The sequence below is a fragment of the Eumetopias jubatus genome, unplaced genomic scaffold, assembly GCF_037043125.1.
Source record: "Eumetopias jubatus isolate StellerSeaLion01/CBP00866 unplaced genomic scaffold, mEumJub1_p1.0 scaffold_12, whole genome shotgun sequence".
Classification (NCBI taxonomy): domain Eukaryota; kingdom Metazoa; phylum Chordata; class Mammalia; order Carnivora; family Otariidae; genus Eumetopias; species Eumetopias jubatus.
In genome coordinates this window covers 13,762,439-13,778,921 of record NW_028274818.1, presented here as the reverse complement: position 1 = coordinate 13,778,921, position 16,483 = coordinate 13,762,439, and positions in this window count along the sequence as shown.

Here is a 16,483-nt window from a genome sequence, read left to right as displayed (position 1 = left end):
AGTAAATTACAATAACAATTTAAAAATAAAATTAGCAATACTGATACTTCATAAAGTAGATTTTTCTAAGGTATTTCATCTTATCATTTTAATATGTCCTTCAAATAATTTTTAAAAACAACACCATATGAGAATAACACAAAGCTTTTATTTTTACTGTTAAATTTCAACAACCCAAACTAGGAATTAATGCAGCATTTGGTATCTGCTGCTGTATATTTAAAGTGGAATGAAGTAGCCAGAGAGGAAAGCTTTTGTATAATTTATATTCCTTAAAATATTTGACCGAATAGTGAGAAAATTGTTAGTGATTTTCAAACCATATCCTGGTAATAGTTTCAAACCCCCATTTTGCTGAGTACAAGAGCAAAGTTTCAGCACTACACTGACTGTTTTCGTTGTGCCTTTTTGTTGTCTTCATCCAAGAGGCTGTGGGACACTCAGACTGGAGAATACCGCTGACACATGGAAAGATCCCGTCAGTGTAGCATTTCGTAAATCCTTCTGGAGTGGCAAATAAGCAACAGTAACATGAGATCAGCCTGTGGTCGTTCCGGGTCTCCCCAGAGCTTTATTTTTATTTTTTTATTTTTTATTTTAAATATTTTATTTATTTATTTGACAGAGAGAGAGAGAGACACCAAGAGAGGGAACACAAGCAGGGCGAGTGGGAGAGGGAGAAGCAGGTTTCCCGTGGAGCAGGGAGCCGGATGCGGGATCATGACCTGAGCTGAAGGCAGAAGCTTAACGACTGAGCCATCCAGGCATCCCTCCCCCGAACTTTAAATTAGCATATAGGGTAGATGGTTGTGCTGGGCTGGTTATTGGTCTTCCTCATTTGTGCCATTTGCACAGTGCAGCAGGTTGAATTCATAGTTGATTGTGAATTTGCCGCATGAACTTCCAGGAAGACATCTGCGATACTCGGGAACCCCCAGTAGTGTTGACAGGAAGGATTCCCCCATGCCACTGCAATCAAAGACACAAAATCATTCCTATCAATTTATTCATGAAAAGTTGAAATTCCCCCAAATTGAAGAGAATCTTGAAAGAATTTTTAAAAGTGAAAATGATTTTTACTAATAACACAAAACATTGCTCTGTTCTTACAGCACAGGTCATTTTGGGAATGCTTATAAAATAATAGAAACCAAGCGTTTTTTTTTTTCCTTTAGAGATATTTCTTTTTATTCCATATTAAATAATTACTCTTTCAATTATGTTATGTATCAACACTCTCTCTCCAAGTGTTTTGAAGATAGAAATTCCTTCTTAGCAGAGAATTGGGAATAAGTAATCCAACTAATTTCAAAGCATTTTAGAATAAAAATAACTCAGTATGTCCAGTAATAAAAAATCAGTATGTCCCATAAAAACACCTAAATTTTCTGTTTCATAAAAATTAATAATTTTGTTCTAGAATGTACTTTTTTAAAAAGGTTTATTTATTTTAGAGAGAGGGAGAGAGAGAGAGTGGAGGGAGCAGAGGGAGAGGGAGAGAGAGAGAGAATCCCGAGCAGACTCCCTGCTGAGCATGGAGGCTGACACGGGGCTCAATCTCAGGGCCCTGAGATCATGACCTGAGCCGAAACTGAGTCAGAGGCCTAACTTACTGAGCCATCCAGGTGCAGCATCCCCAGAATATATTCTTTGAGGGCTCTTCAAATGAGAAGCCCATCATCTTCACTTGTAACACCCTATCTACCTATGATTTAAACTCTCTCCTTAATTTGCCCAGGTCTGAGGAAGAAGAATGATACCAATTTTTGCTGGCCTTTAATTTCTCAGTGCCTGGCACACAGTAGGATTTCAATGATTATTTTTTCGAACGAATAAATAAGTAAAGAATGAATGAATGCAAAATATTTTTCTTTTTTTCCCCCAGTATCAGTTATTTCCTCCTGAAAGAGAACATAAAATTCCAATACGCAGCTATCCATGTTTGAGAGAAAACAGTAAGATAAATTATTACAACACACAGTACATTAGGCATGAAGTGTTTGAAGATTCCTTTCTTTGGACCAAAAAAAAAAAGAAAAAGAAAGAAAGAAAGAGATGAGAATCGTATATCACAAAACTTCACAATTAAGCAATCCTCCGGGTCCATGTTATAGAAGTACGTACATGAAATAGATAACATGTTAGCCGCTAATATCTGCATTGATAATGTTTATACAGTGAGATGCCATCTGCTACATGAACATTTGCACATATTAATGGGCCCTGAGCTTGCAATAATATATTTTACATGCAGAAGCAGGTCAGAAATTTGTAACAGATCAAATATGTGGGCCTGTAATAGGCATTCCATTATTATGTTAACCATAATTTGAACATTTGGTTTTCTGATGATTTTACTATAAAATTATATATTTTTAGAGGCTTCTTAATTTCCACATCTTTCCAAATCATTCCTGACTACGTTATTTTTCCCTTTGATCATATCCTATAATATTTACTCCCTATGCTTCTCATTTACTACCGACAACCTTATTTTACTATTTAACTATTTCCTTAGTGACATAGTTGTCTTCCCTAAATGATCATAAGTTATGCAGATCAGGGTATGTGTCTCCTCTCTTCGGCATCCACATTATTCAGAAAACCAGGGTTTTCAGAGACAGTGTTAACTTTTGAATATCTTGGGTATTTGTTTTTATAGAAAAGCTACTAAAATATAATCAGATTTTTTATTTATTTTTATTTTTTAAGATTTTATTTATTTATTTGAGAGAGAGAGAATGAGAGATAGAGAGCACAAGAGGGAAGAGGGTCAGAGGGAGAAGCGGACTCCCCGCTGAGCAGGGAGCCCGATGAAAATATAATCGGATTATATGAGACATAAATGTTTTCTTGTTTGCTGGTTCATCTAATTTTATTTGGCCCCGACCCTAGTCACTCTTTGTACACTAGCCTAGCTTTTTTTTTTCGAAGTATTAACCACTATCTAAAACTAAATTATCAGGATTTTTTTTTACTTGTTTATTAAGCATCTCCCTCAGTAGATTCTATGTTCCATGAGGACAGGGATTTTTCTGTCTTGATTCAAGCTGTATCCTCAAAGGCTAGAGCAATGTCTGTCTATAGTAGGTGCTTAATACGTGTTCATTTTTCCTATCTACTCTATTTAGAATTGATGCCGCACTAGGATTAGATTCATCATGTTAGAAGGGAATTTAGAGTTTGTTCAATCTCACTGTCCACCCAGGACAAGAATTCATTCTGTCATATCCCTGAGAGGTACTCATATGGTTTCTGCTTATATTTTCATTACCAGAGGCTCATCACATATTAAGGCAACCTGGGCCATGGTGGCCAAGCTTGTGTTTTTAAAAAGATCTTTCTTGTAATGATTTGAAAACTCTTTTGCTGATATATCCACACCAGGTTTAGATTTGCACTATAGAACTATAAAAACAAGTCAATTTCTACATAACTAGTCTTCCAATGAGTCACACACACACACACACACACACACACACACACATACTTATTTTCCTGTGAATAAAACGTGACTAACATTGTTAGTTCATTCTGCGAACAACCCCCCTGCTTTCATGTCCACATAGTCAAATGGGAGAGACAGATAATTAAACACATTATGTTCATAACACATGTTAAGCACAACGCTTGACTAAGAACTACAAGTTCAAAAAGAACCAAAGTAAAATCTGGTCCCAAAGAGAGGCGTCCCCAAGTTGTGCTGATTCAAACAGATGTACAATGTAACACCCTCCGGCATCTCCCCATAAGAAGTATATTACTTAGAAACACTTCTGAAACTGGATGTGTGTTTTTTTCTAGATATGGTAACATTGCAAGTGTGGCCTCCACAGAGTCTCAGGGCAAGAGGAAATTCCACCAAAAAGAGCACATTATATTTGGTTTAGTTGCATACGAAATGGGCTGTTACCATCACCTTCTAGAATTTCATTTTGTTCTAATTTTTCTGTGGTATCTTGAAAGATTGAATTGGTTTTCTAAATCTGGTTTCATATTTTTCCTAATAAAATAATGTGTGATTCTCATGAAGAAATGTGTGTTTCTAGAACTTCCTTATTTCTTTTTTTTTAAAGATTTATTTATTTGAGAGAGAGAGAGTGAGTGGGGGGAGGGACAGAGGGAGAGAATTTCCAGCAGACTCCAAGCTGAGCATGGGGACCGATGGGGAGCTCTATCTCATGATCCATGAGATCTTGACCTGAACTGACACTAAGAGTCCAACGCTCAATCAACTGAGCCACCCAGGCACCCCTAGAACTTGTTTATTTCTAATATATACTTCTAATTTACTGTAACATTTTCTTTATAAACATTTAGATCATTAATCAAATGCATAGCTTCATTAAATCATGTACGTCATCAGCCATATCACATGAAATTGTTGATCCTAAAATTTTGAATGGAGATGCTTGGATGTTATGATATATACTTATAACTAGACTTAATCAGGGTGAAAAATTTTTGCAGGTTGAAAATTAACTGCTGTTATAAATATTTGCTTTAAAAAAATCTTTCCCTCACATTTGTTGCTTACTTTCAATCTCAATATTTTTGGTTTTAACAGTGCCTGACACTTCTTGCCACTCATACTGAAACACATCATTCTTTTCACAAACTCTCATTTTTTTTACACCATTATTCTTATATTCACCTTCTGAATGTAGTTTGATCCTTGTTATGAAGTCCAAGTGATTCTGGAACTGCAGGGAAAGAAAGAATGACCTCCTTAATTCTGAGGAACTTAACAGCTTTGGTCATTCCACAGATTTTATATATAACAAGAAAATAGCAAAATTAACATAAAAGGAAGAAACATAAAAGAAAAAAGGAAACAAGAAAAACAAGCCTGACAGAAAGATCTTGAATGGTTGTGGCTGATTTTATTTCCCCAAGATGGCCACCACAATATCTCTCTAGTCAGATGCACTTCTAGAACCTTGCCAGTCACCCATCAAAAGATGGAGTGTAATTCCCTTCCCCTTAATTCTAGGAAGGCTTGTGACTCACTTGCAAAAACAAAATAAAACGAAGCAAAAAATGATGGTCTGTGACTTCTGGGCTAAATCATAAAAGGCAACGTGGCTTCCATTTGGTTTGCTTCTCTCTTGAAATCTTTGGCTGCCATGTAAGCAGTCTCACTATGCTGAGGCCATGTTGTGAGGAAGCCCAAACTAGTCTCTGAGCAGAGATCAGATGGAGAGGCCCTGAGACCACATGGAGAGAGCAAGACTCTCAACCAGCTTTTAGCTGATTGCTGCTCTGGCCCCACCCCAGGCACTGTTAGCACCAGCCACCATCTGACTATAGAGTCCCATAGCCAGAACCAGCCAGCTAAGCCCTTCCCAAATTCCTAACCCACAGAGCTATGAAGAACAATACAATGTGTGTTGTTGTTTTAAGCCACTGAATTTGAGGGTCATTTGCGATGCAGCCATAGATAACCACCATGACTTTCAGAAACTTGGTGCCGAAATGAAGATAATGAAGGATAATCTTTTCTACGCACAACTTTAAAGACAGTGTAGGGTGAGATTCAGAATTCTCTGGTCCTCTAGAAAAGTTCACCAGCTGGTGATATTTGTAATACAGCAATATCTATCATTATGTTTTACCATAATTTGTTAAGTGTTACTGAATTTAATGAACTATGTATCACATTAGTATAATCTCTTAAAAAGCAGCATCCACATCTTTATTAAATCTAGCAAGAGACTTTATTATTATGTTCTATAATGGCCGATGGCCAAATAAAGGTCTCTTAAACTCTTTTAAATGTATTACTTGAAAAATGTGGTAAATCCTGATACAAAATAGCATGTTCAGCAGTAAAGGATAGAAACCCTGAATTATTTGGCTTAGACAAGAAGGGCATTTATTATCTCAAGAAATCCAGAAGTCAGAGGTCTACAAGGATGGCTTCTGCTCTACCCCTTGCAGTCTCTTGGGTCTGCCTCCTCAGTGGGCTGACTTCATCCTTACCCTAGTAGCCAGATGGCTACAGTAGTTCCGGCCATTATATCCAGACAGAGCAATGTCCAGAAAGAACAATTCCTTCCAGTGAATTCTTATTTTGAATGAAAAACCCTTTCGCTCAACAGTTATTTACTCAGCACCTGATAAATGCCAGGCAATAGCCCAAGTGTCTGAAAGCTTGAAGTACTCCTAGCAAAACAGACCTCCCTTTATATTTCATTGGACATAAATGGGACACATGGCATCCAGTAGCCAATCAATGGACAACATTACAAGACCATTATGGTTGATTGGGATCCAATCCAAGGTATCTCAGGGAAAACATTGTTCTTCCCTAAATCGTGTAAGAAAGGGATAATCACTTGAACAAATTGGGGCTTTTCTAGCAAGGGTGCAGTGGAGGAAAGGATATTCAGTAAGTAACGAACAGTGTCTGTAAACAGAACTCATAAGGATATATTGTTATTCAATTTGTGAAAACTGTGTGATAATGTAGAAGTGTCTTGGCACATGTTAGACTAAATAATCAGGATTTCTACATGTATATATAAAATGATCGGGAACTATATTTAAAAAAATCTTGGCATATTCAAAAATAAATAGCAATACTAAAATGCTAGCAACATATTGCCCGTAATTTGGGTGTTAGAACTATTTGTGTATTGCGTGTTCTATTTATGTTTCCACTTTTCCCCTAAATTTTCTTTAATGAGCTTGTACCTCTTTAAATACTTCTTTAAATAAAAAATAATTTCTTGTCAACTGTGTCCAGTTACATTATCTACTGCCTAATCTAAATCAAATAAACAAATTTAGGGAGCCTGAAGTTTCCCAGTCTCAGATCGTGGTAATGACATCTTTTTTATTTTTTTCTGCTACTTCCAGCTCAACCAAGGCACAAGACATTTTAAGTAGAGAAAGAACCCCCTTGCCAAGAATCTTTAGGTCAATGATCAGGAATATATGATATTTTAGAGTTTAAATATTTATCAAAGATTAAGATGATTATAAATTCACTAAATATATATTCTTACAACTCTACTTGGTTTTGGTTCATGTTACCCTATCTTCTGTTTCAACTAATTAATTATTCACTAGGAAATCTGTTTTTATTGTATAAAGAGAAATAAAAACCTTTTCTTTAAGCATCACTTATTATGATATGCCTGGAGCCTTCCAACATCAGACCTAAAAATAAATCGTATACAGTTCCTCTATCTGTCTTTTCCATTACTCTTTGGTTTCAGTTTTCATGGGGACTCATGTTTGAGCAGCTAATTATGACCACCCACCCAGGCTGTTGGGAGACACACATTCTCTTGGGAAGGAAGACTATGGGATGGAAAGACAGTAAGCCTGCTCTCCACCACTGTGAGCAGGACAGTTCACAAAATACACCCAATAAGAAGTGTTTGCAAGTCAAACAACAACAAAAAGGGTATCAGAATTTCTCAGTTGCACTAACACACCTATATTCATTAGCAGAGCTCAACTGAAGACTTTGAAAAAGTAGTTATGGAGGATGAAACGTGCGGTGATTTCCTTTTTAAAGGTGACTGCTTGTGTCGCAAATTCTCACGGCAAAAGTAAATTGACAAGCACTTGCTTGTATCTGAAGGACAGAAGCCCACATCTAGTTGTAGAGATGGGTTAGCTGTTGACTTCTCAAAACTGTTTGCAGGAACACAGCGAATACTGATTTTTCCTATCAGTTTGACACCTAAACAGCTCAGAGCTGGTAGGATTCTTCATCAATCACCTTGATCACAATGGCTGTATGGACAGGGAATTTAGGAGAGCTGATCTGCTCTGTCACTTTGGGCTATGGGAAGAACATTGTTCTTTTTTTCTTTCTTACTTTTCCTTAGGCTATCTCATCCATCAACCGAACTGCACCACAATTGAGACCTAAAACTAAGAAACACATATAATGACACTTGGTTAAATGATTGGGCACCGTTAAACCCACAAGGAATCAGGCTAACCATTCAGTTTGATTTAAAGAATCAGTCCCCCGGTTGTTAGATACTCATGCAAACAAATGAATGTTTGGCGTCATGCATCATCTAGCTATAAGCTCTGGTATTGCAAAGACTTTAAATAGCCAATGTAACAGTTTACATTTTCAGAATTAAATCAAAGACTTTGAAATCTTTGAATGAATATCATTCTGAATAAATCAAAGAGTACACTCTTAGAAAAGAAGAAGTGCATACAGTTCTGGTTAGGAGTTCGTAGCCTATAGGCTCAAGGATAAACAGTGGGTAGACGTGTCAGCCCAAGATGTAATGATGCACCATGAGAAACACAAGGAACAGAGCCGCAGCGGTGCCCAGAGACAGCTGGGGAGACTCTGAGCTCTGATACCTTAGAGGTCACATCTCCTTCTGAATTTAAAGGTGCCTATTTTGTCTTTTACATCAGTGAATATGATTAAACTCCTGCTGTTGTGTTAAATTTCCAAGATTGTAAAAAGTCAGGGGAATTAAAAAAGGTCACTGCAGTATTTTATTCCACTAGCAAATCTGTGGAATAATGTTATAGGACGACATAGGAAATTGCTTGGAAAGAGAATCTGTATCCAAATTCTGGAAAACATAAGTGGGGAAACCTAAGTGGATAGAGAAGACCCTTCTAGACATGTAGGTACAAAATGAGACTCCTTGCCATGTGGTATTATACAGTCAAGAAAACTAGGATGCCATTTTAATAGTGAAAAGAGGCTAAATTCTGGTCACTTAACATAAAGATTTGCCAACTCTTAGTTCCATTCTCCAGCCTTCCGTGAACACCTGAAGCTGTTGATGAATCAGAAATACTGATTCTATACCTTAAAGCCGTAGAGTAACAACATAACATAACCTTTCCTATTTCAACAAAATACCACTATGTTACACAGCTAGAGGTAAAAATTCAGATGTACATACCAAATTAAGAAATAATGAAATCAACAAAAATAGAATATATACATGAATGAGCAAGTCTGCTACCATTCAGGACAAAATGTAAAACACTTTGCTTAAATCGATAAGAAGAAAAAATATTCATGTGGTCTATAATAAAAATAATTGCAGCACATGTTAATGAATGTGTGTTCTGAATTCTGTTAGGCATCCCATTAGCCTTATGATATTTTGTGAAATTTTGAAATTCAAGTTGTTTTGAGGACAAATCTTTGAAGGCATCCAAAAGGACGGTCTCAAGTTGAACCTAATTTAGTGTCTGTACAACATGAAATATCAACATGGAACATCTTCAAAATAAGCTGATACCCATGATGTTTGATTATATAAAATATATTTTAAAAATCCTATAATTCTTCAACATTAGAATTTTGGACAGGATTTTCAGGTTCTCCAAGGGTAAGTGGTATGCTTTATTAGTAAACATTTGTTGAGCTCAAAAAATATGTGAAACAAGTATGTTATAGGTATTATCTCATTTAATATTCTCAAAAATCCTATGAGGTCATAGTATTATGCCCATTTTATAGATTAGGCAACCGAGATAAAGAGAAGCTAAGCAAACAGGATGAAGTATGTGGTAGAGCTGGAATATGAATCCACAGCACAAGCTCTTATTTGGCTTACTATTTTATGTAGACACAATTTAAGCCACAAAACCACAAAGTACTTCACTCAGTAAATTCTGGTAGTACCAGTAACATCTTTATGAAAAGTTTGATGACTTTCATGTTAACAGTTTTTTGCCCTCTTCATTTTTTAAATCTCTTATTTAATCATAACATCAAGCTATTGACTAATAAAGAATATATATGAATTCTGTTGTTTAATATGGTTTTGGTGAACCACATGCACAGTAAACCAAGGTGAACTGAGTACTACTACAATTATGCGCACCATGTGATACGCACTCCCAATAGACAAAACTCTCCATATTGCCCATTTTGTCCCAGTGTCACCTCATCACCAAGGGGCAACAAAAATAAACATGAGCTATTGTTCGATTAAGATGGTGGGTAATTTTACAATATACAAAAAAGAATCCGAGCAGGGTGTTGCCTTCAGTTTTCCTGAGACTGGCCCGTGAGAGGGCTTGAGTGCAGGTGGTTTAGGTAGGAAGTGATCCTAGGAAGCGTAAGTGAGGAAGCAAGGTGAGTCAGGAAAATGGAAAAGCCCATCCAGGCTATCCTATTAGTGATCGCTCCAGGCAACTGGGCTCCATCCCGCTGGGACCCTCTGAAGCACCACGCAGGACGGGTAGAATGTGCCTCAGGACTGTCCCTCCCAAAGAAAGAAAGCTGGAACATTTATCCACAGATTCCTGTCCAGCCAAACTTGTGAATTTCCCAGGGATGGAAAACTCTTCTGCGCTTCTATGATCTGCTTGCATATGCTAAGCAGACTTTGAAGAAAAGCTTTAAGGCAGAAAAGTGGAGAAAGCCTGCCGCAGAGACATTATCTGGGCACACAGGAAAGGTGAGGAAGTCAGAAGTGGGCCAGGAGGGCGCCTGGGTGGCTCAGTTGGTTAAGCGACTGCCTTCGGCTCAGGTCATGATCCTAGAGTCCCGGAATCGAGTCCCACATCGGGCTCCCCGCTCAGCAGGGAGTCTCCTTCTCCCTCCGACCCTCTTCCCTCTCGTGCTCTCTGTCTCTCATTCTCTCTCTCTCAAATAAATAAATAAAATCTTTAAAAAAAAAAAAAGAAGTGGGCTGGGAGATGTACGGCCAGCCACAGGTGTGTTCTTTGAATTATTTTTCTAGTCTATCCATAGCCTCCCCTACTGACCTTTGTTTAAGAGAAGGTAGATTCGTCTGAAGACAAAGTAGATCACTCTGAGGTCCTCTGGACTCTGCAGGAGTTTAAACCAGAATCATGACCTTATTATTCCTGCTCTCTAACCAACTGACTTAACCACTGTGTAGCTATAGGAGTCTTTGAAGCTTAGCTTATGAAGCTTAGCTTCATTGAAGAATAACTGACATACAGTAAATTGTGCATAAAGTGCATGATTTGATATGTTTTGACATATATATATAACATATATATATATATATATATATATATATCACCACAATCAAGACAGGGAACATACCCATTACTTTCAGTTTGTCTCTTATTTCTAGATGGTATAATGAATTATCTTCCATTTTTATAATAACAGCTGTTATTGTTATTATTATGAAGGGATGACTAGGACTATTAACTTCCTCTCCCAGTAAAACTTCATTTCATTTCCAACTATTTATGAATGGAAAAGATCATGTGGACTTTGACATCAAGTAGACCTGGTTTGAAAACTAGTTCTTTCTAACAAATACTAGTTGTGTGGCCTTGGGCCAGCCACTTAAACATGTCTCATTTCTGTATCTGTAAAATATGGATAAGTAAGCCTATCTCAGAGTGTGAGGATTCATTAGAATGTCAAGTACCTAGAGCTGCATCCACCACATAGTAGATGCTCAGTAAATGGTTCTGTTTTCCTACCTTCCTCTTACTTCAAGGTTTGAAATGTTTGCCATTGGAGAGTTATTCAATTTAAAATTTGATTGTGTAATGCTTTGAACTCTTTAAAGAAATGGAAATACTTCCATGTTCTAATAATAGAATATTTAATCCCATGGTAATGCTTTTCTTCCCTCTTTTCTCCTTTAGCATGTGCCCTGATAGTAATGTATACCACCAAATGGTAAACTGCTCTAACAATACTATTTTGATACAATCTTTCCTTGTTAGGGTGGGATGGATCCAACTTATATTCCCACGAGCTCTGAGCACAGGATCTGATTCATTATAATTATGTTTGTCATTCAATAAGGTTCTCTACAGAGTTATTTTTGTACATGAAATATAGCAGCAGTTACCACAGTTGGCATCAGATGAATCTGGGATGCTGTTTTTTAAAAACACAGATTACTGGACTCTATTCCAGACTAACTGAATTAGACTCTTTCAAGTAGGGAGCCAGAAATCAATATTTCTAAGAAGCTCCCAGAAAATTTAGAGGCACAGACGAACGGGAACAGCAGCGTTGGAAGACATCACAATGGAAGGCTCATGGAATCCTGGAAAGTGTAGAAAGCCTGTGTCTGGTTTTGTCTGGCTTGGTTTTTGTTATGAATGAGTTGTACACCTTAATGCAACATGGAAATTAGAGACAGGATTTTTAAGCAATGCTTTTGATTGTGTAACCTAAACAATCAGCCTCATTCACCCTAATGCTTGGCATATTCAACGTCTGTGGACTTGGGTGACCTTCCTGGGCAAGCACAAACTGTTAGTAAAGAGTTAATTTCCTTTCTTGTGTTTTGGTTCCTGTTAAAGCCAATGTAATTGTGAGACTGAGCTTTGTTTAATATCAGCAGATGTACTTTCTAAGTTTTTCAGTTTGATCTTTGTCTAAGTATTCGAGGATTTAGTAGTTACCTGTAACACACTCAATCCATTTGAATACCCACCTAATCCATACCTTAGGCAGATCTAAAAGGATGTATAATAAGAACTGATGTTTTCTACCATAAACATACATCGAGTAAAGATGGAAAAAGACTCTTTGACATTGAAATCCATCAAGTTCAAATACCTAGGAAAGAAGTATTGGTGGGTAACTAACAGCTTTCAGGTTGCAAAACTAAGTCATTTCAGACTCAAACAATAGTCCTGGGTGAGTCCTTTGGTGTTAACTGGATTTTTAAGTTCATTTGTGTAACAGAGAAGCCAATTTGTCTTTCTGGCCCCTCTATGTGAGTTGGCTTCATTATGTAAACAAATAGAAACATCACTGAGGACCTACCCAAATTTGCAGCCCAAACCCCTGGCATGCTTAACACATACTATGTGCTCATTAAGTATTTGTTGCTTATGTGAGCTAATCGATTCACTCATTCATTATTGAACATTCAATGAAGTGAACCTTAATCTTAGGCACAAACTCATATGTATTACATTCTTTAAAAGAGGCTTCGTATATATTCAACTTTAACTTACCTTAACTACAAGCACTCTGGTGCTTTTCTGCTTTGGTCTCACCACCCCTCTGCCAACCCTCCCCCCCACAGAGTATTCTTTCCAAAACGCAAACCTAATCAGTGATCCTTCTTAAAGGCCTTCAAAACCATGGCTCCCGGGATAAAATAAAATATAATAATAATTAAAAATCAAAACAAAAAACTTCCTTGGCCTGACAGACCAGGCCAACATACTATGGCACTTTCCCACATCTCAAATCACATGATTCACCTCTGACTTCCCGAAATCTTAGCTGGAGTGTTTACCAACCGCCCACCTTCTCCTGCGCTCCCGGGCCTCGCCTTGTCCGTTCTGTTTTCCCCCTTCCCAAGTCACCTGTACCTATCTCCTCATCCCTCCAGCCTCTGCACACGTCTCTCTCTTTCCCCCAGGCTTTCCCTGACTGCCTTAGCCTGGGTTCCAAGCCACCCACTGTGCTCTGCGGTTCCCTCACCGTGCAATGTGCGGGGCACGTTGCTCTGACAATTAGCTCCAGGAGATGACACACTAGCAAAGAGCAGAAATGGTGTCACTTCTGTGTCTCCAGTGATGACTTACAGAGTCAGGCACTTGGTAAAGGTTCACAAAACACAGAACATTTATTGAGAGGTGACTATGCGGCAGGCAATGTGTCACGCACTTTGCGCGGATTGTCTCATGTAATTCATTACAGCAATTCCTTACAGCAAGCCCAAGAGGGGGTTCTATGATTACCCCCAGTCTACAGATGAGGAAACAAAGGTATGGATAGGTAAGCAATATGCACAAAAACACAGCTAGTAATGCAAGGAACATGATTTCGTTTTCCCTCTAAAACATCACAAGTACAAGACAGAAGCAAATCTAGAGTTTGGTTAAAAAAAAAAGATAGGCGTTTAAAAATAATTATGTTTTGAAACAGAGATTGTAGAAAGAGACCACAAAGTATACAATTCTGGCTCTGATACATACTAGCCATTGGATTCTACTCAAACCATTTAAACTCTCTCGGTCTGTTTCTTTAAATGTAGAAGGAGGGGACGGAATACTAATATTTCTTGAATGGCGGTTGTGTGCCCCGACATGGACTATGCTTTACTTTGCATGAATTAGAGACAAGAGATAGATAAAAGTATCCCCATTTTAGAGATGGAAAAACTAAGCCTCCAACAGATTAAAGTGGAGGTACATGTTTTCTAGACACTCTCTTATTTTAAGATCCTGGACTTAGAGCTGAAAAAAACAAAACTGTGATCATGGGACGGCTTCTGCTAAAGAATTTGGGTGGCTGGAAAAAAAGTAAATCAGAAGTCACTTCTGAACTTAACTTGTTGAATACTCTATAGAAAATGCAGAATAATATTTATAGTCAGATCAAAAGTTAAAATTAAGGCATTATCTTAGTTCAGGCTGCCATAACAGAATACCGTAGACTCGGTGGCTTAAGCAACATTTATTTCTCAGAGTTTTGGAAGCTGAGAAGTCTAAGATCTAGTGTCTGATTAGGGTCGTCTTCCTGGTTTGCTGATGGCCATCTTCTTATCTTAAGGGTAGGGGGAGTGGGGAGAGGAGAGAGAGAAAGCTCTCTCCCATCTCTTGTAAGGGCACTAATCCCATTCATGAGGGCTCCATCCTCATGACCTAATTACTTCCCAAAGGCCCCACCTCCTAATACTATCACCCTGGGAGTTAGGATTTTAACATATGAATTTCAGTGGGACACAAACATTCAGTCCTTAGCAGACATCAAAAGAATATCAAGTCAATAATTATTTCTGTTATTCATTCTTTCTTCCTCGTATGCCTTTGTTCTGAGTTAAATTTCTGCTCTTCACTTAACAGTCCAATGTTCAGATGTGTGAATTTATCCATGCTTTTGTAAAAATATTACCAATTGCATACAGTAACCTATGCACCCATGTTAATCTCCTCCTGAGTATGATTAATACATTAATTGAACCTGTAGGTGCCAGATACCATACCATGATTGCCTGCTTGCCTAAGACTGTACCCGAACTTTAGTCTGTGATCGACACATATAAAATGTCTCAGTATAACTTCAAAATCTTTTTTAAAAATGTGCTTGTGTACAACAGAAGATGGCTTAGGAGGACAGGTATCTGGGCATCTTGAAAATGATCTCGTCTCCACTTATTGCCTGAGACTCTGGATTCATTAGCATGCCAACTGACTCATTAATGGTTTGGCTGCTCTTACCACAAGGTAGTTGATACCATCACTTCGTTTACTTCCATGCAACCACCATCTTTAACAAGGTCCGTTTGGGGGACCGCAGTAAAAGTTTATGAATAACTGGGAAAATATTGTAGATCGCGCCTGCGGGAGGTAAGGACATACCTATTTGGAGGCTTGAACTCAAAGCTCTTAGAACCCTGAAAAATGAGAAAAGAAACTACACCAGGTTCTAGGTGAGCATGTTCTTACACCCTCCACCCCGTGTTTCAGACTCCTCTAACTTGTGGCTCACAAAGACAAAAATACTGATCTGAGAGCCTGGTGAGTACTTTCTTCCCATGTTAGGTGGCTGGATTGCTGGGACTATCCAGTGAGCATCCTGATGTGGGGAAGAGCAATAAACACTAATATTCAAGTCCCTCAATGTCTTTCCTAAATCTCCTAACATCAGAAGAATCAGTTTACAGGTTTTGTATTTAAAACTTGGACACTCAGATGTGTCTGGTATCTTGCTCTTCCCTTAATAATCCCTCCTCATTGGTTGCATGAGCAGAGGCTGGACCATTACCTGCCCCTCCTCCTCCCCCCAAATTCCTTTCCTGTGTGGCTCGCAGATTCAACTTTTGTGATTAAAGAGAGTCAAACCAAATAACAGAAGCAAAGGGTTCAGCCTAGAGGGTTGAGTTAGCCATTTAAATGATCTGTCTGTGATAGAGCAGGCAATGGAAAGGAAAAAGCTCCACATTCCGAAGGCGGTTTTAATAAATATTTTATATGCTTCCATTGAAATATAGTGGGGTTTCACAGAGACATATATGCTCAAGTTTATCCATTTTATCTTGAAAAAGAAATTTTCATTTTTACCCAAAGTAAAACAGCAGATAGAAACAGAAACGTAACAGCAATCATTATAAATGTTTATAGACATAACTAAAGCCTTATCTAAAGTTCATCTTGTTTAAGGACATGTTTTATGTTGTACAATTCCTCTTAGAATATCAATCTAATAAGCACCAAGTGAGGCTGAAGACAATGCTGTTATAAAAAATGGAGAAAAATGATTAAAATATGATAATTATACTGACAGCTTATATGCTCAATCTAATCAACCAAGCTTCCAATTTGTCATAATGTACACTCACTCATACATTATTGCTTAATTATAGCAACACTTCTATTTGGAAAGGTTGTCAATCATGTGAATACCCATCATTTTTCTTTTTTTTTTTTTTTCCTAAGAAGGGGCATATTTTAAGCAAGGATTTAAAGCCACTGTGCTATTAATTTAACCCTTGGAGTACTTTTTATGCAAAAACCATAAGTCCTATTCAGTGTTTTTCTTTGGACACAGATTAATATAAAT